Source organism: Macaca thibetana, chromosome 4 (assembly GCF_024542745.1).
Source record: "Macaca thibetana thibetana isolate TM-01 chromosome 4, ASM2454274v1, whole genome shotgun sequence".
Classification (NCBI taxonomy): Eukaryota; Metazoa; Chordata; class Mammalia; order Primates; family Cercopithecidae; genus Macaca; species Macaca thibetana.
The window spans coordinates 122,494,267-122,518,332 of NC_065581.1; the positions used below are offsets into that span (position 1 = coordinate 122,494,267).

Below are 24,066 nucleotides of genomic sequence, written 5' to 3' on the forward strand. Positions count from 1 at the left end.
TTTGTCCACATCTAGATATCATCAAGAAGTGACTTTGTTACCTGTACTGCCACTACTATCTTACCTTTTTTTTTGAAGGGAGCTAGTTTGATCAAAACGTTTTGTTTGTTTGTTTCTACATGCATTGAGCAGAAACAGGCAGAGGTCAAAAAATCATAGCTTTCTAGTGACCCTTTAAATGAGGCTTGCAGCAAATCATTCTCTTACGAGACACAAGTACTGCTGAAGTCCCGCTGAGTCACAGGCCACAAATCAAACAGTCCCTAGAAACCTGCACTTCTCTGGCAGGGTTAGGGTTGAGACTGGGCCCTCAGGCCATTTGGAATGACCAATGATTTCAGTTCTCACTCTCTTCTCATCAGCACATATCTACAGTTGCAAGTAAGTGAATATTTTTTCTTTTTATGTATGATTTTCACTGTAGGTTTCCAATATAGTTATCTTGGTCTGGGTCTCAGACCTGCTGATATTGCCAATATCAATATCTGTAACAGGTCACTTATTTGTAAGTCTAAAGTGTTTGAAAACCATACTGAGAACAGGTATTCCACTAACCAGCATTTTCCCAAATATCTTTTGTCTCTTAAAGGGAAAGAAAGTAATTATTCCCTCCTCTGCTTAAGTGGTAAATGAAAAACGTCTTTCTCTGAGCAGTCAGAATTTTATACAGAATATAGGACAGTGCATAGCTCTGCACATAATAGTAACTCATGAATTTTCGTTGGTTGAATCAATTAAACAGACAATAAAAAGCATATCCTTTCAATAAATCCAGACAAATTTTGAAACTAAAATAGAAGGTATCTATGACGGTGAATTTTATGTGCCAACTTGTCACGGCCATGGGGTGCCCTGATATTTATTCAGGCATTATATTGGATGTGTCTGTGAAGGTGTTTGTGGATGAAACCAACATTTGAATCAGTAGACTGAGTAAAGCTTATTGTCCTCCATATTGTGAGTGGGTCTCATGCAGTTAGTTGTGGGCCTGTACAGGACAAAAGGCTGACATTCCCAGGAGTAAGGGGAAAACTTGTCCCACCCAACTTCCTTGGGCTGGGATATAATCATGAACAGAATGTTGGTAGAAATATGTACATTAGAGGCCATTCTCGTGAGGTTTCAGATAGGAATGAGGAACATGTTATAGGAAACTCAAGGAAAGGTTATCCTTGTTATAAAGTAACAAACTTGCCTGAACTATGCCTCCTTACTTGTTGCAGAAGGTAAAACTTGGGGGCAAGGAATTTGGTTACATAACTGAAGAGATTTCTAAGCAAAGTGTTGAAGGAGTGGCTTGGTACCACCTGACTGCTTATAGTAAATACAAGAAGAGAGAGATAAATTGAAGATGGAATTGTTAAGCAAACAATAAAACCCCAAACCAACCAACTCACAAAAATCCCCCAAAATATTGGAAATTAAATATTGAGAAAATCCTCAGTCTATCCATATTGCAAAAAAAGATAAAGCATGTTCTAAAGAGAACACCAAAGGTGTGGCTGAACTATCACTTGATAAAGAGTTTATGGCATATATGAGCAGAAACTCTGCCAGTTTGAACAAAAGGGGATGGAGATGGGACAAAATAAAGGAAGGTTGGCAGGCTTCTTGGATTCCACAAGGCAGGACCATAGAGGTATTTGGCTGTGAAGATGCACTGTTCTTCAAGAAAAGGGAAGAATGGTCCTGAAGTGAATTCAGAGATAGGCATGACTGCCACTCCTGCCACAGGCCCAGGGGGTAAGACTGTTTTCTCCTTGGTTTCAGAGAAAGGGGATCTAGCATAGAGCTATGTGGCCCTCACAGAGAGACTCAGGGGTTTGGTCCTCTCAGACAGTTGTGGGGGCAGGTCCCTTCCAGATAGCTGGAGGGACAGAGTGGCTCTGCAGAACTGTGGAATGACACTACCATCCCAGGAAGCCTGAAAGTTGGGACATTGTATTAGTCAGGGTTCTCTAGAGGAACAAAACTAGTGGAAATATATATATATATATATTTATATGGGAAATTTGTTATCTATTAATTCACACTATCACAAGGTCCCACCTTAGGCCATCTGCAGGCTGAGGAGCGAGGAGAGCCAGTCCAAGTTCCAAAACTGAATAACTTGGAGTCTGATGTTCAAAGGCAGGAAGCATCCAACATGGGAGAAAGATGTAGGCTGGGAGGCTAGGCCAGTCTCTCCTTTCACATTTTTCTGGCTGCTTATAGTCTAGTCATGCTGGCAGCTGATTAGATTGTACCCACCCAGATTAAGAGTGGATCGGCCTTTTCCCAGTCCACTGACTCAAATGTTAATCTCCTTTGGCAACACCCTCATAGACACACCCAGGATCAATACTTTGTATCCTTCAATCCAATCAAGTTGACACTCAGTATTAACTATCACAGACATCAGGACAAAGAGGATTATTCTCAGACCTTAAGGTCTAATGGATTTGCCCTCCTTGGTTTTGTATCTTCTTGGAGACATCACTACATTCTTTCTTTCAATTTTTCTCTTTGAGAATGGGAATGTCTATTCTCACCATTGTGCTTTGGAAGCCCATAACTCATTTGGTTTCCCAGGTTCACAGCTGCAGGGGAATTCTGCCTCAGAATGAATTATACCATGAGTCACATCTATATCTGATTTAGATGTTTAGGAGAGACTTTGAACTTTAAGCTTTAGAGTTGATAGTGGAATGAATTTAGACTTTTAGGGTTGGAATTGTTGGAACAAAATGAACGTATTTTGCATGGAAGAAGAATTTAAAATTTGAGAGGTCAGGGGCAGAATGCTACGGACTGAAGTTTTGTGTTCCCCCAAATTCACCTGTTGAAGGCCTCACCCACAATATTTGGAGATAGAACATGTGAGTAGATGATAAAGGTTAAAAGAGATCATGAAGGTGGGGTCCTACTCCAATAGGGCTCGTGCCCTTATGAAAAAGGAAGAGACACCAGATCATGCTCTCTTCTGCCAAGCAAGGACACAGAAAGAAGGTGCCAGCTACACACCAGGAAGAGGGCCTCAGCAGAAACAGAACTGTCTAGCCCCCTGACTGGGCCTTCTAAGACTCCAGAACTGTAAGAAATAAATTTCTGTAACCTAAAACACCCAGTATATGGTATTTTACTATGGCAACCTGGGCAGACAAAGACAATATCCATCACATTTCTTCTGAGAAGCTCTAAATAGTCTAGAGGTAATAGGAGAGCAAAGTAAATCACGGTCTCATGCAGGATTCCTATAAAGACAGTATTCACTATTCACCTTCAGTAATGCCACTGGTAGACATGATCTGTACATGATATTGACAGTTGAGAGTGTTCTAGTAGAATTCTGTTGCATAATTCTTATTCCTGATTGCTTGGCAAATGAAATATAACAACCTCTAGGAGGTGAAGGTGAACTGTCCTTTTGCTTGTTGTGATTAACCAAAAAAATCAATTTGTCTTTTAAGGGCTCTTTACAGACTGTTTATATGATATAAAATATAGCAAGTGCAGCTTAAGTTATTAACATAAAGCCTTTAAAATGACACAAGGACTCCATGAAGACAAAGTGATCAAATGAATTGCAGAACTGGGCAACAGTGAAGGGCTGTGAACTTCCCGTCCAGAATATTGTTTAGAAGATGTCCACACCAAATATAGTAAGAAAATTACGCTGCATAAATGTCCTCTGCAAATCTTTAATCCCAGTTCAAACAGTGTCCTCTATCTAACTTTTAGTTTTAGAGCCTAGGAAATGGGAAGAGAATTTGTCAAGATTTGGGGAGATGAAGAGAAGGAATGACCAAAAGGCTGGAAAATAAAGGAGTAGGATGGCTACAGAAATCAGAATCACTTAAGAAAAACTGTGTGGCTAAAATGTCTTCATTCATACAAAGGCCTAATCAGCAAGGTGCTGGACACTCTGTTACTGATTCAACTTGAATAAAGAAAAGGGAATTGTTGAAGTTGAAGGTTTATGATAGAAACAAGGGGAAATTATCTTACTAGAAGTAGTAATATTTACTAACAAGATAAATATGTGGTCACCTGAGTCTCCCAGAAAGTATTCCTCTCTTTTGTTTTTTTGACAGGAGATCTCGCTCTGCCACCCAGGCTACAGTGCAGTGGTGCTATCACAGCTCACTGCAGCCTAGAGCTCCTGGGCTCAAGCCATCCTCTCAGCTCAGCCTTCCCAGTAGTTGGGACTACAGTAACATGCCAGCCACCATGACCAGCTAATTTTTTATTATTTTATAGAGATGAGATCTTACTATGTTGTCCAGGCTGGTTTCAAACTCCTGGCCTCAAGCAATCCTCCCCGTCAGCCTCCCCACTGGGATTACAGGCAAGAACAGTCATACTTGAGATCCCAAAATTGCTTATTTTGGCCTTAGGGCTTGTTATGGTCTCAGCACAGTCCACTTGGCCCATGAACTAGGGTAGCCATGAAGTTCTGGAGTAGCCAGTCAAATTGACCACTGACCAAATGAATAAATAGCCACTGTCAATGTCAGGTAGATAATTACAACTATTTCCTCACAAATCCACAAATTCCATTTTCACTTTAGTTTTCCAGAAATGTTAGTTAATAATAGATACATAGTCCAAATTTTCAAGATTATTTCAGTTTTACAATTGATAGAGATAGAAACAGAGTCCAACCTATTGCTAAATAATGCAAAAGGTGGTTAAAAGCCTATGTGAGGACACCTTGCACAAAGAGAGAGATGGCTGGGGTTTTGTCTGAAAAGATTTGGACAAAGCCTTTCTGGAGATGGAAGACTGGAATAAAAGACCTCTGCAATTTCTAGCAGCCTTATGATTCTGCAATTTATACGTTGGTTTTCAACACAGATAGTCAACAATAGATGACTGACTCTGTTGGCTTAAAGCAACACGTGGGTCTGCAGCTGCTTTTCCTCTCCCTGGGGCCTTCTCCTGCTTCTCTGATTTCTGGGTCAGGTATATGTCTTTACCTCTGTTGAGGAAGGGCCCTGGCTTCTGCAGAATGCCCATACTACCAGTGACAGAGCAAGAAGAGTGGACAAGAGTTTACAACAGTCCTTGGGCCTTTGTGTCCCGCTGCATGCACTTGAGCTCCAGCTTGTTTTGCTCTCCCCTACTTTGTAACTGCCCTAGGCCATTTGGGCTTCTACAATAAACTATCATATACCGGAAAGCTTATAAACAACAGAAACTTATTTCTCTCAGTTCTTGGGGCTGGGGAGTCCAAGATCAAGGTGCCAACAGATTCAGTGTCTGGTGAGACATCTGTGGAAGTGGGGAGAGAGCTCTCTAGGATTTCTTTTATGAAGACAGCAATTGCATTCATGAGGGCTCCACCCTCATGAACTAATCACCTCCTGAAGTCCCCATCTCCTAATACCATCACATTGGGGGTTAGACTTTTAACAAATAAATTTTGTTGGGACACAAACATTCAGTCTATAGCAATAATCTTCCTGACTATCTGCCCTCTGGACTTCCTGCATTGGCATCTCACTTGAAACTTAACCAGCTTCCACGGTTGTGAAATCCCTTATGATATTCTCATGCATATAAATCTCCTAGTGGTTCTGCTTCTCTGTTTGAACCCTGGCTAGTGCACATGACAAAACTCTTCCAAGAAGGTGAGACACCAAGTGAACACTTAATGAAATAAGTAAATGCCTCCACTAAGATTAGAAATGTGCAGTTGGTAGAATCCCACATCCTTCTATAATCAAATCACTTCCTTAAACTTCACTAGAGCCAAACCATAAGAGATGAACTGATAGAGAAAACTATTTAACCATATTCAAGGTCATTTGGTACCAGCTTTTAAATATTGATAGAAAAATACTCCCATCTCATACATAGGGAAAACAGGAGATCAAACACTTAAATAAACTTGAGCCTGTGGCTGTATTAAAGGGAGTTCAAAGTTGAGATTTTATAATATCCATATGGTTCCAGTTAGAGTTGGATGGATGGAGGAAAGCTGTGATGGTTATCAGACTGACTTCCTGGACTCAGATGTTAGGAAGTCATATATATAGTGTATGCTAAATACTTGCTGATTTCATTCTCTACTCTAGGCAGTGATGACTTCCCACAGAACTTATAAGAGAAAAACAGAGAATAATGTCATGTATAAGTCGGTGTGTGTATACACACATGCACATACACACATAATAATAGCTAACACTTCTATAACCCTTTGGTTGTAGTAACTTAGTCACCAGCATAACCCGTAACTAGGTAATATTATTACAACTATTTATCAGAGAGGAAGGAAGGCATTGAGGGATTAAGTGTCTTGAGAGGGTCGTGCTGAGGTGTCTGGTACCTATAGTCTGGTAACCAATGCAGTACTGCTCCAGGGTCTCTCTGCCTATCAGTTCCACTCTGAAGTGTATAATCCATTTGGGCATGCAGGTGCACAAATCTGACTCCATAGTTCATAACCTGGCTACAAATTGCTTTTTCAATTCCATCTTTCTTCTCTCTTAGATGTTCTTGCATTTAAAATTTCCATAACATTCTTATGTTTAAAAAAATCTCTGATCATATTTATAATAGATTTCCTAAACTCCTTGTTGATGTTCTCGCTCTATTATTTCTGCATCTGTGCCTATTGACTGATTTTTCTTATGGTTGTGGGTCACATTTTTCATGCTTCTCCACATGTCCAGTGATTTTTAATGGAAGCTGGACATTGTGACATCACATTGCTGCAAGTATCTCTCTCTCTCTTTTTCTATTTAGATATAAAATGACAGAGAGAGAATATATGTAAATATATAAAACAAAATATATATTTATATACTATATTAGCATATATTATATTACTGAATAATATAATATATATTAACATAATATATTATATTTATGTATTATACTAGCATATATTACTTAAAATATATAAACATATATAAAAATATATATATAATATGTCTCTTTGGGGTTTTGTTTTTCTTTAAGTAGTATTAAATTTTCTTTTGGCATTAAGTTATTTATACATGAGCTCCATATTTTTAAAGCTTATTTTAAAACTTGTTAGGATGGGTTTAGGCCAGCCTTTATTCTAGAAGCAGTTTAGCTTTATTATTAAGAGACTGGAGTGTCTTCAGTCTCTCCTGAATATTCTGGGTGTTTCAAGAGTATACTCCACGCTAACTGGATGAATCTCAAAGATGTCTCAGTCCTGTGTGAGCTCTGGGAATTATTCTGCACATAGCTCCCTGCTTTTTGTTGTTTTTCTTCAGAAGTTGTTTTTTACTGCCTAGCCTTGTGGATTCTCACAGTATGCTCACGTTATTCAGGCAAAGACTACAGAGGATTCCATGCAGATTTGGGGGATGTTTTTCTCTGCATAGCTTGCTTCTCTAGCAACCTGCACCACACATTCCAATCTCTCCATCTTCCCTGAACTCCAAACTCTGTATCCTCAGCCCGGTGAGAGTGCTATGCTCCTTCTCCCTGTATTGTGGCCTGGAAGAAAGGAAGGTGAGAAAATTACAGAGGTCACTTCATTTGTTTATTTTCTCTCAGGGATCATAATCCTGTACTGCCATTTCCAAGATCTGGTAACAGTCCTTTTCTATACTCTGCCCTGTTTCCTAGTTGTTTACAGTAAGAAAGCAAATCTGATATCAGTTATTCCATCATGACTAAAAGTGGAATCCAATAATTTTATTGTGAATGAATTATTAATAGATAACAATAGTTTAAATAACTGAGTACGAATGAATTGATATAAAACTACATTGACTAAAGCTTTATGTTTATGTTTTTTAATATGTATAACTTACACATTTTCTTTTCTAGGTTCTCAGTTGGATTGTGAGAATTTTTATGCTTTTACCATCTTTTCCTACATATATGTCATCAAAGGGCCCTGATACATGGTTTTGCAAGGCACATCTGTGGATTTCTGCAGATATTTCAACCATATCAATGAGTACTATTTCATACTCAGATCAACTGTTCACATATATAATGAAAATTTACTGGTCTATATTTTTCTCTCAGTCCAACCATCCCAGGAAATGGATGAAAAATGAAATAAATCCTGTCGGCATTTTTACCACTCTTAGGGGCAAAAACTATTACACTTTTACGGAAGACAGGAAGTGTATTTTAGTGGCCAAGGGACCAGAAACCTTGGGGTACCTCTCACAGGTCTCACAGGACACAGATGTCCTGGTTGCATAGTGTTCCTGAGCACAGCTTTAGCTGAACGCTTGTATGTCAAAGGGGAGTTCTCTAGCAATGGAACAAAACTGATGAGTCAAAGAGAAGGCCCTGAAAGGAGACCATGTGTCTGAAGATCTGGAACCACTTGTCAATCTCAATCCTACTTTGAATGGGAGTCTTCTTTGTACGGAAAGCACTTTTCTATTATCTTTGAGCATTCAATAGAGGCTCAATACATGCTTGTTAAATAAATCATTGTGAAAGGTGAGCGCACTCCCTTGTAAACATCTCCCACCCCAGTGCACTCTCTTCCTCTTAGGTTGTAATTTGTTTTTTTTTTCCTCACCAAACAAACACAGAGGCCTTTTTATGAAAGTATCATTTTCTAAAATATACCCATAAATCAAATGTGAAATGGATACTTTGTTTGGTAAACTAACATTTTACAAGGTTATGGGGATGGTGTATTTATTTATTTATTTATTTATTTATTTATTTATTTATTTGGAGACAGAGTCTCTTTCTGTCGCCCAGGCTGGAGTGCAGTGGCATGATCTCAGCTCGCTGCAACCTCTGCCTCTCAGGTTCAAGCAATTCTCATGTCTCAGCCTCCCAAGTAGTTGGGACTACAGGCATGCGTCACCGTGACTGGCTAATTTTTTTTGCATTTTTAGTAGAGACAGGGTTTTGCCATGTTGGCCAGCCTGGTCTCCAACTCCTGAGCTCAGGCAATCGACTTGCCTCTGCCTCCCAGTGATGTTCTTTATAATCCAAAGTCAAATTGCTATCTCTATAATCTATCACCTGGACTGAAGAAGAACCGAAGGGGCACTGTGCAGCATTAGCACCCGTGTCCAAGTCTGCTGTAGGTACATTAAAGATGCCCATGCAAGCAATTTAGATGCAAGGTCAGGATCACTAGCTTTTCTGTCATTCTCCAGAGGTGGGGGACGGGGAACCGGTCAGTTATGAAGCACTTCAGAACTCCTGGGAGATATCGATGATAGGAGGCATCTGTATATATAATAGAATTATATAGCTCCCAGTAGTGTTGTTTTGAGAGACAATAACCCATTTAATATTTTGAAATGACTTGCCCAGACAGCACTCTTTGGAGCATCTTTTGTTTTTCTTGACCTCCGTCTCAAAGGTCTTCCAGCTTTGAATAAATTCCACAATTCTCTGGACTTCCTGAGGAAAGCAGCTAAGATGTCTCATTGTTGCAAATGGTTTTTTTTCAGAATTTCAGATTGCTGGTGTCAAAAACATAACCAAACAAAAAATGTCTTAAACTTGTTCTTCACTGGTTATGTTCTCTTATTCCATGTTTTCCTTACACATTAAGAGCATGAATGTAGATCCAATTAGACTGGGCTATTTCTTAACCTATATTCTTGTCCTTGGAAATGTGAAAATGTACCATGACTACTATGGATAATGGCCTGCTTTTACAACTACTTCACAGTTACCTGATGCATACTCAGAAATCATTTGAGCAACATAAATTAAATCAAGTAGGAATGTGTGATTACGTAGAATATAGTTTTAGTTAGAAGGCCTGGGTCAAACCCCTGGAATTAATAGTTCCTTTGTCATTGAAGGTGGCTCCACAGATGATCTAATCATGGTCTCTTTATATGATGGGTGGAATATTTCCCACTTTACTTACGTTATAGGATTAATAAAAAGATTAATAAAATTGCATATAGCATGCATATATCTCTCTATATATGTGTGTGTTTGTATCCCCTATTCACATTAACTAGGCAACAGTTTCCTATTTCTCCAGGAATTTCATAAAAGCAATTTTTATGTAAGTAATTTATTGGTAGTGAAGTGGACAAGAGTAATAATCATAATGATGATGATGAGATGAATAACAACCATTTTCGTGGTACCTCTTTAAACGCTTTGCGTACATTATCTTAGCACTTGTCCAGTTGAGGAAACTGAAACTAAAAGATCGCTTTGCCTCAGTCACACAGCCAGGAAGCCCAGCAGAGATTCACACTCAGGTCTGACTGGGGTCCACGTCTGTGTTCTGTATACTACTGTGCCCCTCTTGCCCACTGTCTGGTAGAGCCGAAAGAGTTAGCAAGAAAATAAGGAAAAGTAGTATGAGACATATTTAAAAATAATTCACAATACAGAAAGGATCTCTTGCCCAATCATTAAAGAATAATAAATCAACAATAAATTATGCAAGTGACGTCTGCCAATATAAATATGCAGTGTAACTAGAAACCAACGACAAAAAGTAAAATCTACCTGATTGAAGACAAGAATCCTTTTAAAAATAAATCTTGAGTCAAAAGAAATATAGAAATCAAAATTATACAATTTCTAGAAGAAAAGCTTATAGAAACCATGTTAGCATTTTTAAAAGAAAGAAAATAAAAGCAATAAACATACAATTCAAAAGTTAAGAAAACACGCAAAGACACTAAAAAGTCAAAATAAGGAAAGAGTGAGAAATACAAGTGGAAAAATCAGTAAAGTAGGAAAAAAAAAAAAAAACACAGAAAAAAAAGCCCAGGTCTTTTATTGTTTACAGTTTTAAACCCAGGATGTATGTATCTGATATGCAGTAGTAGGCGTTTTCAGGGCCCTGGCCACTTAAATGGTAGCATGCTCTCATCATGGCAAATTGGATGGGAGAAGGCATGAAAGGCAAAAGCATCCCCATCCTTCTCCAAACTCCACTCCAAACGGCAAGCAGAGCCTGAATGGTGTCTCTGAACATGCACCCTTACTGGCCCTGGGGTCAAAAGATCACAAGATTTTGGAGGAAAGTTAGAGTAATTATAATGCCCAGGGTATAGAATACTGTAACTGTTGAAACAAATCAGTAAATAAAACTTTTGTCTGGACTATAGCATGGTTAAAACAGGTAATAGAGAATTAACCTCAGAGGCAACCATAGAATACATAAAATAGCTTCAATTGATGGTCTCATTAAATAAAAACTTCCAAGCTAATGGTCAAGAAAAAAATTAATGAAATTTTTCAATTGCTTTACTTAAGAAGAAATTAAGTGCGAGGCATAAAATTGTACAAGTGCCTGTTTCTTGGCATGAGTTTTGGAATAATGCTTGTAAAAATCTGACTTCATGTTAGATTTCAAATTAATTTTACATGTAAATTAAATTTCATAGGGAAAGAAAATTTCCTTTTTTACTTGTGCAGTTTTCAAAAGACTGAATTTTAAAGTGAGTTTCAAGGACAATGGTAAAATCCTCAAGACAAAGGCCTTACTAAAGCACATTCTTTGTACTAAAACAAATGAAACAACTTGATTTTCTGGCTGGAAAAAATGTTCTGAACATTTGGTTTGGTTTTAAATATCTTATTAGAAAACAGTGCAGGGTCTTGAGCTATAAGAATATATAGACTTTCACTATCAAATGAAATCATTTTTAAATTTACAATAATCTTTCTGATTCTGATTGTGTTTATTGAATATATATTATAAAATATTAATACCTTGTCATAAATATGATCTCTTTTCTCTCTATATATAGATGTGTGTGTGTGCATGTGTGTATACACACATAAACACATATATATGAAAAAGTTTAATTCATATATATATACTGTGATAGACATATTCCAATATAATAGTACCTGGTAATAAATTTCACCCCAAGTGTTTATGAATTATACATATCTGATTAGTATGAACTTATACCTAACCACAAGTACTTAGAAATATAATATTATCTACTTTATGAAAGTCACAGACTTTACTTTAGAGCTGTTCTATATATAGGGTAAACTTCAAAAATCAGAAAAATAGATATTAACTTGTTGATATGATTCGAGCTGTGCTTCAACTCACTTTTCTCATCAAAACTATGTCCTGAACTCAGGTATCACAGCAACTGAAATTAAATGAATGTAGAGCATTGCAATTCTCTGGCTACAGCTTCTTTAAAATGAAATTGCTTTGGAGAAGGATTAGCTCATTGATTTATTAGGACCTTGTTATGAATTATTGATGTATCAGGGGCTCTCTATTAAATTAGACAATTTGAGGCTACAAAGAGACACTGTCAAGGGTCTACAAAAAAGGATTTGGTGTGAGAGACACAACCTTAGCCATACCATGGGCAGGCCCAGGCTTGTGATGCTTTGCTTGTTAGAATGCTGGCCCTGAGAGGGTAGACAAAAAATGCCAATAAGCCATGTCACTGTGGGTGACTTGAAATCATCAGTATCATGTCCTTTATTTCTCTCCAGATGATCTAAAACAGAGATCATTAAATCAAATATTTAAAGGGGACCCCAGGTGACATTCATGAGAGAAGCAGGCCTAATAAGGCTATGACAAACTTGAGAGTGTGCCCAGCTCTACTTCGGATGAGTAGCACCATGTTTTTAGGGTTTTAAAAAATAACTGGAATGTTATATCTAATGTGAAATTCCCCAAATTTAAAATGTTGGCACTATATTTGTATTAATTGCATAGGTCATCAAAACTACATCATTAGGCTAGAGTTGATTTTTGGTTTCAATGTTCTATGCTTTTAAAGTACTTGGTCCTAGGTTTTATTATACGAATAAAGAGAGTGGGGAAGATTAGGTAGTACAGTGGTGAGGGTGTTGTTTATTATTCCTTCATTCATTGTAAATTTAAAAGTGGACCTACTATATTCTAAGCCTGGTTTTACTCATTGTGGATAACGTGGTGAGCAAGTCTCTGCCTTTATAGAATTTGTATTCTTGTGAGTAGGAGTGGGTGAGACTGCTGTAAAAATGGATAAGGAAAGATGAGAAAGAAATGCCATGAAAAGTGCAGATCCCTAGAATTTTTGAGTAGTATGAGAGTTTGTTCCTTCTTATTTCACAGGCATGGAAAATGACTCCCATAGAGATTAGTGGATTGCTCAGGATATAGTAAGTTACTGGGAGAATCCAGGCAAGAACCCAGGGCTGTGTTTGTGGTTGTGCAAACTATGCAATTACACAGGGCCCCACGCTTGGTTTAATGGTCTGCTGTCACTGTTAGATATTCTTAATTATCTTTGAACTTGTGATTTGTAACAGAAGTGCAATGCAATGATGAAGCTCATGCTGTTACTTGCCGCTTCGTGTGCACAGAGCATGTGATGGCTTTGAGCACAGAATTCTGGTATACCACAATGCATGGAGTTCAAGGAGACTCCAAGTGATTGCAAGGTAAGCCTGTTATGTTCATTCTGAGTGATTGGGAAGGGTGGTGGGGGCCCCTGACAACCCCAACAGAGGTTACACTTTCCATTCCAAGGAGAACTTGCTTAGAACACAAAGAGAAGACTACGGTGTTCCAAGAAACTCAAACCACCAAGGAGCCCTATTGTGTCCTTTCTTACGTGTGTTATGCCCTTGCAGTAGTCAGCCACTTATGCTGAACGTGCTGACATAGAAAGAAAGGGAAAGATAGGGCAACCTACAGTTCTTTTTCCTTTCAATCTTTCCTTAGCCATCAGTAACCCCAAAGGTAGGGAGAGTTTGTGGAATGTGTGTGCGTCGAGAATTGAAATAAACACATTCAAGTTTGTTCTGTGCAGTGTTTCCACTGTTCTGATAAGAACAAAATAAATATGCATGTAAAAACTATGAAATATATGGTGTTGGATTTCAGTGATTCTGCATACACATCAAATACTCTTACATTGGCATTTAAAACTCATTGCACAATATAAAGCTAAATGGTAAAATTCACTCATAATTAAATTTTTTTTTTTTTGAGATGGAGTCTTGTTCTGTAACCCAGACTCTAGTGCAGTGGTGTGATCTTGGCTCACTGCAACCTCTGCCTCCCAGTTTCAAGCAGTTCTCCTGCCTCAGCCTCCGAGTTGCTGGGACTACAGGCGCACGCTGTCACGCCTGGCTAATTTTTTTGTATTTTTAGTAGAGACGGGGTTTCACCGTGTTGCCCAGGCTGATCTTGAACTCCTGAGCTCCCAAAGTGCTAGGATTACAGGCATGAGCCACTGCACCCAGCCAATTAAAAATTTTAATTTTAATTTACTTAGAACCACATTAAACAACATTAAACAGAATTTAAAACCCCGTGATGAAGAAGGAAGGAAACCTTATATTATTTTAGTACCTTCAATGACTCTTTTCCTGCTTTTTGCCAATGAACTCTGCATTTTCATTTTGCACCTGCCCTGCAAACTACATAGCTATACCTGCTAAACCCAGGTTAGAATCCATTCTCTTCACTTGTAAGTCACAATGCCTCCCTGAGCTCTGGTTTGATGTTGCAGAATTGAATGGTGATATTTATTAGCCTAGAACAAGGAAACAATGAAGCCTTGTTTAAATAGTTTTCACTTTATCTAAGCTGTCATAATCATAATTTCATAGTAAGTATTAATGTACCCAAACTTGCCCATCTTTGGTCTGTTCTGTTTTTTAATTAATTTATCTAATGGCCCTGCTCATGAAACAAAATGAGGTAGTGTACAAGCAACTCATAAGACAATTTATGTTAATTACTGCTGTTTTGGTTTGATTGTTGAAACGTGGTTATCTGCTGTTGAAATAAAAGAGCAGTTCTTTGTGTCAGCTGGAAACAAATGATTAGGATATAGGATGCCTTTTCCAAAGAGAAGAGCTTTTCAAAGAGCACATTGTCATTATTTTGGGAAAATCATTCTGAAGAGACAATATTTGCTCTTTTTTCTTTTCCCTTTCAATACTATTAACATAAATTTGAAAAGATTTTGATAAGCATTCGCATCTCCTATGAGGTAGCATATGAACCTGGATACAATTTGGTTTCCAGAACGGTTGGAAGCATTAGCCTTGTGTATCAGCTTGCTAGGGCTGCCATAATAAAGTACACACCAAAAACTTAGTGACAGTCTTAAACAACAGAAATTTGTTCTCTCATAGTTCTGGAGGCTGGAAGTCTGAGGCCAAGGTGTCAGTAGGGTTGGTTCCTTCTGAGAGCTGTGTGGGGAATCAGTCCCATGCCTTTCCCTTACTTTGGGTGGTTTGCTGGCAATCTTTGGTGTTCTTTGTTATGAACAAGCCTCACCCTGACCTCTGCCTTCATCCTCACATGGCATTCTCCCTGAACACGTGTCTGTGCCCCCAACTTCCCTTTTTTATAAGAACACCTGCCATATAAGGTTAGGGGACAACCTAAAGACTTTGTTTTAACTTGTTTACCTCTGTAAAAACCTTATCTCCAAATAAGATCACATTCTGAGGTACAGGTATTAGGACTTCAGTGTATCTTTTCAGGGGATACAAGTCCAGGATAAGGAATCAAAATCTGCTTCCAGTCTCCATCTGTCTCCGGCTTACTATTCAATTATTCAGTGGAGGCCAGCCTGTAGAAGCCTCATGAGGCTGACACTGCAGGTTTCCTGGTGACAAAGATCAAAGAAGATGTGTCCCTTCTACTCCAATACATTGGTCACCTGAACGGAAGGTCATGCCCCTTTCATCCCACCATGCCGTAGTTCCGGACACATGTGTATGTGTGTATGTGTGCGTATTCAAAAGGAGTCCGAAGGACTTGGAAATGTTGCAGCAACTTCCCCCCAGAGTACAGTAGACTTGTGTGGACACCAAATACCACTCCTATTGCATGGTTTGATTAGGATATCTGACAGAGCATCTAACAGTCCGCGAAACTTGGAGGGCATTCAGGAGTTGTTTGTTAAATAAATAAAACTAGTGAGTGGGAGCTCTGTTTCTTACCTACTTTCTCCAGCTTTTTACTGCCTGATCTTTTTTCACTAGAGTCTAGACCATGAGTAGAGGATGGGGATGTATTTATATGTTTCGCTCCTGGTCCATTGTCAGTGGGGTCCACCATTATCCCCAACCACTTGTACCCACAACTCACATGCTCTCCATAAAGGAAGTTGATGCTTGCAGTGTACAGTCAAGTTTATTCCATATAGATCATCTAGCTTTTTCCTACCCTTAGAAATTGCTTGGACTTAGAGCAATGATTATGCAAGTGTGTGTCTGTGATCTGCCTGGGACTGAGGTTGACAACCTCCTTTCTATCTCATTATTTTGCTGTCTAAGCCTTTTTACTGACTTTGGGTGACAGGACAGGTTCTTCACCAAATCCGACTTTTGGATATCTATTCCAAATTGAAGAATGAAGTCAGTATGTTATGTTTCAACTTAGTTTGACTTCGTGAATGGGAAATAGTTTGAAGGCTTTTTACATGCTAATCTTAGTCTATATTGAAAAACTGTTGACAAGTTTTATTCATTCACTCATTCATTTACATGTATATATTTGCATATTCTCTTCACTATATCCATTTAAACACAAATATATTTATACTTCTTATAAGTGAAGATGTAGACACTAAGATAAAGAAGGCAAAATACAGTTTCCTAGACGGGGGGAACGCCCAGGCAGAAATATTTTTCAGGATGTTGGAAGTATGGGTCTGGAGTTCAGGAAAGATATTTGAGACTCAATTCTCTCAAGATGACGGCTTGACTCTTGATATTAAATGAGATTACCAGGGAAAGAGTGAAGACAGAAGAGCAAAGAAAAGGGACAAGAGATAAATCATCATGTTAGGTCAAAAGAGACAAAATTATTCAACTGATTCCTGATTTGGGACTTTGATGTCCCTTTCTGGAGTTTAAACAAGCTTGACTTAGTTTTAAAATTAAACCACAGTCCTATCTCTTATGAATTTTGTAAGTTTGTAAATCCCTGAGAAACTTCTGCTGCTCACCATGACTGACATCCTCATAGCCTAAGCTTGTTATGTCTTGAGAGCCAGGGCTAAAAATAATGGCTAAAACTTATGTATTACTTTCTCTTGTACTAGACATTAAACTGAACAATATTTACATGTATAATATCATTTAATCTTCAAACTAATACTATAAATCTACCGATTATCTCCATTTCACATATAAATACCAGGAATGATGAGGTTAATTTATCTAATATTAAATAACTGAAAACTGGCAGAGTGCGAGTTCACACCCTCAGCATCTGATGTGAGAACCTGTGCTCTTAACTATTGCCCAGAACGGCTTCCCTGTGTTCTGAAGGTTAAGGCAGAGTCTCATTCGCTTTTCCAATCTTCTGTCTCAGACATTATAGAAACCAATGAAAAGTAGTTATTATTCAACAACTATTATCCAATGGCACAGACTTTAATTTGAAAGGGTTCAAGTGAAGATTTTTGAATGTAAAAAGGAGAGCAACAAAGTAAGCACATACCCTTGGGTAAACTAGCATTCAGGTCTTAAGAAACTACAGGTGAAATAACGTAGTAAGTTAGTAAGTTAGGGTTGTGAAAAGGTGCTCAGATTGTCTTTTCCTTTTCATATTAATAGCAGCTATCCCTGACCTTTACCTCATTAAAGGTCACAAGTCCACTCCTGTCCCCATCACCCTTACCATGAACCCACAGCAGGGGAAATCACAGAGTCATTCATGGGAAATGCAGGCTGCCAGTGTATGATGTTTTCAGTTTTTCCCATACTCACCTTCCTTAGGGCTTATCGACATGGTTATCTGTCCTTCTTACCTTCTTATTTGTAAAATGTTATTTATTTATTTATTTGAGACAGGGTTACACTATGCCACCCAGGCTGGAGTGCAGCAGCATGAACATAGCTCACTGGTCTCGAACTCCTGGGCTCGAGTGATCCTCCTGCCTTGGCCTCTCGAAGTGCTAAGACTACAGGCGTGAGCCATCAAACTCTGCCAAATTTCCCACTTTTTTCCAAGGGAGAAAAGTACCTGCCTATTTCCAAGGCTTACCCTTACTACAAATTGCATATATGACTATGATAATTTTTCTGAGTTAAGATGATAAAAACAATCATAAAGTGTCAGTTCAATGGAAGTTCAAGAGGAAATTCAGTGACTTTGTTGAAGGAATCATATTCATGTCTATGTTCTCAACACAGAGTCTGGCATACAATATATCTCCCAAGAGTGCTTTCTGAGACAAGATGGAGGATATATTTCTAGCTGAGGGTATTACCTAGAGAGGACAGGCTGGATAACACAGCCAGAAACTCCAGGCAGTTCAAAGAATGCTGAGGACCCAAAGCTTCAGTGGTGAAGGGAGAGAAAAGCATTGATTCTCAGTGCTTTTTTCCTGAAGTTCCATGTTTGGAAGGTTCTGAGATCTGTGTCTCCATGGATGCTGACGGCTAGTCTCTGTTCTTGTTCACATTTAGTTTTGGGGGTGTCCTTAGAAATTCTAAGATGTCGTCATCCTTATGGTAAAAGGCAACGTAAAAAGATAATTAATGCGTCCTTAATCATTTCAAGCATCTCATAAGAGCTCTTCATTATTCGAACTTGCATCAATATTTGGTACTTTTGACATATATATCAACACTTTGAAATACTTCTCTGCACGTATTGGGAAAGTAGTGAGCAATGACAGTTTGTTGAATGAATTAAAGAAGAAGTGTGCTTCTGAGAGATAAACTAAGACCAGAGACCATTATTCTGTAATACAACCAACCGAGTCATATAATTTGATTTTTTTCAGCACCCAGGATGCAGACACAAGGAAAAATTGGTGGTTCACTTGACCCAAAATCAGAGATTTGCTAGGTTAAGTGGGGTGGGACATATGAGATTGCTGATGAGAAGGCAGAGGAAAAGGCGAGTCTATGCAAAATAGGGAGTTAAGCATGAAAAAAACCCCACATGAAAGAATCGGTGGACTGAAGATGAACACTCTCTCAGGGAAGATGTGGTGAGAAAAGGGAGTGGACTGGAGACGAGGATTTGAAAGCCCTCATCTCAGAATTAATTACAATAAAGTAGAAGATTTCAGAATATTGATGAAGAGAAAAGCTATGCATTGTTTGCTGAAATGGAATTATGAAAGCCAGTTGTAAGATTCTTTTTGAATGCTCCTTGAGGTTCTTGTCTTCATTATAGTTAAACAGTTAAAGTAGCCTAGGGAGACATACCTCCTGACTAGTCCATTTCAAGTTATCCTACACAGCATTTCTAAAAGCAAGAAAGAAGAGTGGCTGATCACAGCTCAGTATTCATATTCTCTTATGGGAATATGTCCATTTGTGCTGCACTGTAAACTGACTACTCTCGGCTAGCCCAGCCGGCTTAGCAGTCCAGATCTGTTCTCTCTGGACTATGCCAATTTTTGGAAGATACCCACTGGACTGTGCTTTTGGAATCTGGTACATCTTTGGTTCTTCTCTCAATTCTTAGATGCTAAATTTAATCTCTATTTAGAAACCACCTACTTCCCTTTCTACATTTTGGCCTTAATCTTCTTTCTTAACTCTGGGTACCTTTGCTCCATTCCCTACAGTAGATGAATTCATAGCTATGGTCTCCTGTCTTTACAGAACTTTATTGTCCATCAAACTCGTTTGGCTTAGCCACACATTAGGCCTGCATTTCTTTGAGTTTATTGCATTTAGTTGTTTTCCAAGACCTTATTCAATATCTCTCAGGGATCCATTCCTAAAAGTACCTGCTCTTTAATTCTTACTTGGTAAGTTCTAAGAAATGAGACCACACTTCAAGTATTTGATCTCATCTTAATTTACCTGAGATGGACCCAAGGGGCAGAATGTGTCTATGATTATGGCAACAACAGTACCACGCAAAAAGCAGGTGGATGTTTTAGGGCAGACATCTCTTTCCCTGTGTCCTTAAATCATAATAGATGGAAACACTATGGGTTAGAGAATAAGCCATTGAGGCCTCTTTCTCAGCTATTTCAGGGCAAGACTAGACTAGCCTAGACAAAGAATTCGTCTGGCAGATAATATTCCTTATAAAATACAGGAGCACAGAATGTCTAATAAGGAAGTTCATGGATGATTTATCTTCCTTGAAAATTGCAGGTTTAATTTTGTTGACCTTTCTTGGAACACGAGGGCAAAACATATCCAGCACTGGGAAATCTGTCGCCATTTTAACGTGTGCTCTCCCCTCCTGATAGAATGCTTGTGTGTATCAAAATGGGGAGCAAAAAGGCTCTGCTGCCGGAAAGAAACTGACTTTGGAACTAGGCCTGATACCCCAGCAAGCACTCAGGAACCCAGCATTAGCAGGTCTCATCTGTGTTTTAAGACACAACTGGTCTAATGAAGTGTGAAGCATTTTGTTCTCTAAGCAAAAAGCTTCAGGGAAGGGAAGTTTGGGAAGCTGTGAGGTTACTTTGCACATTCAAAATTAGTTGCTTTTACTTTCACAGAAATTAATTTTTTCATTCTATCTTTAAAGGCTCTGAAATGTCTTGCAAAAATGAACTCTCTTGAACATTTTTTTTTTGCTTTTTTAATCAGACAATTGCATGAAGAATTGTTTTTTTTGTGTGTTTTCTTCTCTAAGAACCAGTGAGCCTATTCCCTAAGTATTAACTAAATGAGTAAAGATTAAGTTCACCACACACTTTTAGTAGGTTTACTCTCTTGAACATTTTTAGCCCAGAGTCTCTCAAACTTATTTGAAGAGGAAATCCCTTTTATTTTCTTTTGCATAATACCTATTAATTTTGGATGAAACTCAATTATTAGATAGCTATAGGACCTAGGCAATTATTTGAATCTCTATAGAACTGGCTTTATTGAGGTGCACTTTGGCTTTAGTCCATCTGCCTACACTGAGGGGCATCCTGAGATATTGTCCTGGAAGCTCTTTATTAAATTAATTGAAGGACTGATATTGAGGAAGTGTTCACTACAGACCACTTTTCTCTTCATGAAGACTCAGGGAGAAATTTTTTCTGGGTCTCAGTATCAAGAAAACTCTGATTCTTTTGGGTAGTAAGTATGTTTTTATTTTATAGACACTTTAACATTTTATGAATACTATACATTATGTCCTCTGTGCCAGCAGATAGAAGAGTCAGATTTTAAGTCATCTGACCTGAGACTCTCAGCATGCAATTTATTTACTAACCTCTTTCTTGGCTTAATTGTTCTCAAACACTTTATTTCGCTATCCTCACACCTATTTAATTAATATAAAGTTTCCTATTCCAGTGTATGCATTTTATAAATTGGAGTACATTCCTATTATAACAGAGAGGGTATAAATACATTATGTTTAAAACTTCCCTTCAACATTTAAATGAATGAATGAGACAATGAGGTGATTAAACGCTCACATAATTCTCATACACCATACACTATACTAGTTGCTTTGAGGAATATCAATTCAGAAAAAATACTGATATTAGAAACTTTATAGCTTTATCTTTTACATTTAATACTATCATCCATTTCCAATTAATTTGTACATGTAGCGTGAAATAGGGATACCTTGTCTTTTTTCATATAGATATCCAGTGCTCCAGTACAGTCTGTTGGAAAGATTTTCTTCACCATTTAATTGCACTGGCAGCTGGAGTGAGCTGAATGGTGACCCCGCCCGCCAAAGTTATGAGATCCTAATCTATGGAAAGTTTACCTTCTTGTGTGATTAAGTTAAGGACTTTGAGATGAGGGGATTGTTCTGCATTATCTGGGTGGATACTAAATGCCATTGTAAGTGTTCTTCTAAGACAGAGGCAGAGAAAGATTAGACACACTCAGAAGGCAGAAGGAGGTGTGATGATGGGAGCAGAGGGAGTGATTTGAAGATACTATATTGCTGGCTTTAATGGTGGGGAGGACCATGAGCCAAAGAACTGGCTTCAAGTATGGAAGAGACAAGGAATGAATTCTCCCCTACAGAGCTGCAGAATTGTCCCTGCCAACACCTTGCTATTAGCCTAGTGATACTAATGTTGGACTTCTGGCCTCCATAATTTTGAGAGGATTTAAAGAAACTAAAAAAAAAATCTTTGGCTATGGTATAAATCACATAGCAGGGAAAAAATGAAGCTCAGCACAAAGGAAGTCCCCCGCCCCCCACCACGCAACCATCTCCACAGGGTAGGAAACAAAATACCCTTTGGAATTAGGGAGAAGTTCGGGGAGAAAGTTAGAGAAGACTAGACTAAGGGCAGAGACACTACTTGAGTTCCTTGGGAACTAGCATATGTCATTCCCTGGCTTTGTACCATGATGGAAGATGTGAGGCAATATAAACCTCAGACAATTGCAAAGCAGGTGCATTCCACTTTCTGTTTGGAAACATAAGAGTCCCAGAAACCAGCATAGTGTGGCAATGGTCAAGTTGTCATGACCAGGGAAGACTTCTAGCAAGTGGGCTCAAGAAAAGATTCAGGGGAGTTTCAGGGAAAGCAGCTGATTGTTTCCGAGCACCTGAGGAGGCTGTAGGGAAGCACAGTGAGAACTGAGTGACTAAATGACTAAAGCCAGGTTGGAGATAAAGAAGCTGCAGAAGGCAGGGAGTTGCCATCTAGAGGCAATGACTAAGTTCCTTGTCTTTCGTGACTGATGTCGGCATAATGCCCAAAAGGCCAGTGAGGCCAGACTAACTTCAGTGGTATCAGCTGAGGATGCCCAGTCACATGGGCTCATGCCTAGAATTAGGAGGGTAAGATTGCTCCAACTCAAGCCCATGAGGATTGTTTACTTTTCTCTGGCGCCAGAAGAGAGCAACACATGAATCTCTCTGGGAACTTAGATCAACCTAGGAGTTGACAATAGAGATAGGGAAAGGGAAGAAACCTTCAAAGACTGAATATGCTCCCCAAAGTGGCTAAGAACTGGAAAGCAACTGAAATAATAATTTGATTTTAAAGGTCACTGATTGCTGTATATTTATTAAAATTGGGTAGAATATTAATTTTTTTTACTCTGTGGATATTGGAGTTTTAGGAAAGAGTTGAATTCCGATATAAAGAAATAAAGAATAAAGTTATATTTAGGCAACTCAATTGTTAGTGTATAAGGTTTGACCCTGATATACATATATATATGTGTGTGTGTGTCTGTGTGTGTGTATATGTATATATGTGTGTGTGTGTGTATATATAGCTAACATTTCTATTTTATGGTTAACGAGTGTGAGGCTTAATCAGTTAAGTAAATTGTCCATGGACGCATAGTACATGGAGACAGACTTCAAATCTTCAAATCCTGGTCCACCCAACTCCAAGGTGGGTTCCTTTTCCATTGTTAACACATTGCCTCTGATGGAAAAACCACCATCTAAAACCTATTAGTACCACAGAGAGTTCACTTCACTTTCCTCAGTTCTCCATCTGTAAAATAAAGGTCCTTCCCAGATCTAACAATGTATAGTTCTATTGTATGGTTTAGCAGAGATAAGTGAGTAATTTATTTCTCTGTAAGGTACTTTGAGAGTCACCATGTTAATTATATTAAAGTTGAAATATGAAACAGTTGAGAAATTGAACCAGAATTCAATGGCAAGTTTGGCATATGACACACTCATTTTCTTTTCTTGTTGGTAGGGTCCGAACAGGGAGTCAGAAAAGTCTTATCTAGCCACCAGCATTATTCAACTTGAAGGAAGGTAAAGTAATGGGAGTTTTGTTTTTTGGTTTTGGTGGGGCAATGAAGAGAACTCTGCAATGTTTGTTTTGATTAAAGCAGGTGGTGAGAGCTAAATTTTACCATAATGAAAGTTGTTAGACCTCTAACAAGTATCAAAATCTCTTTGCAAACAACCTCTTATTATATAAAGTTTGGGTTGGAGACACCTGTTTCAAACATAATAGGAATCAAGATTGGAGAGAGAAAATAGAGTTTTTAAATGAGTTTTCTTATTCTAGAGTCTTCTGTAAGCATTGAGAAAAACTATATTCTTCAAATGATACAGCTAGCTGCAGAGATCTATTTCTTGTTGGTCTAAAACCCCATAATTCCTAATTAAGCCTTTTCTGTACCCCTACTTATCTTTTCTATTTTGGCCTGCCTTTTATTTAAAAGAAAAACATGTCTAAAGGTCGTAATAAAAGGTTGAGAGTTGTCTTTCAGGACTTTAAGGAGATTGCTCCACTCTCTTGCTTGCATTGTTTCTGATTAGAAAGCTGC

The 24,066-nt window shown here is 38.4% G+C and overlaps 1 long non-coding RNA gene across 1 annotated transcript in view; it reads left to right on the forward strand.

The window, feature by feature from the left end:
- The first annotated feature begins 214 nt into the window (after window positions 1-214).
- The window catches only part of LOC126952649 (uncharacterized), a 103,654-nt gene continuing 79,802 nt past the window's right edge, over window positions 215-24,066 (forward strand). The window contains exon 1 of the long non-coding RNA XR_007724986.1: window positions 215-381. This is a non-coding gene — a long non-coding RNA (uncharacterized LOC126952649). The remainder of the gene's footprint in view (window positions 382-24,066) is intronic.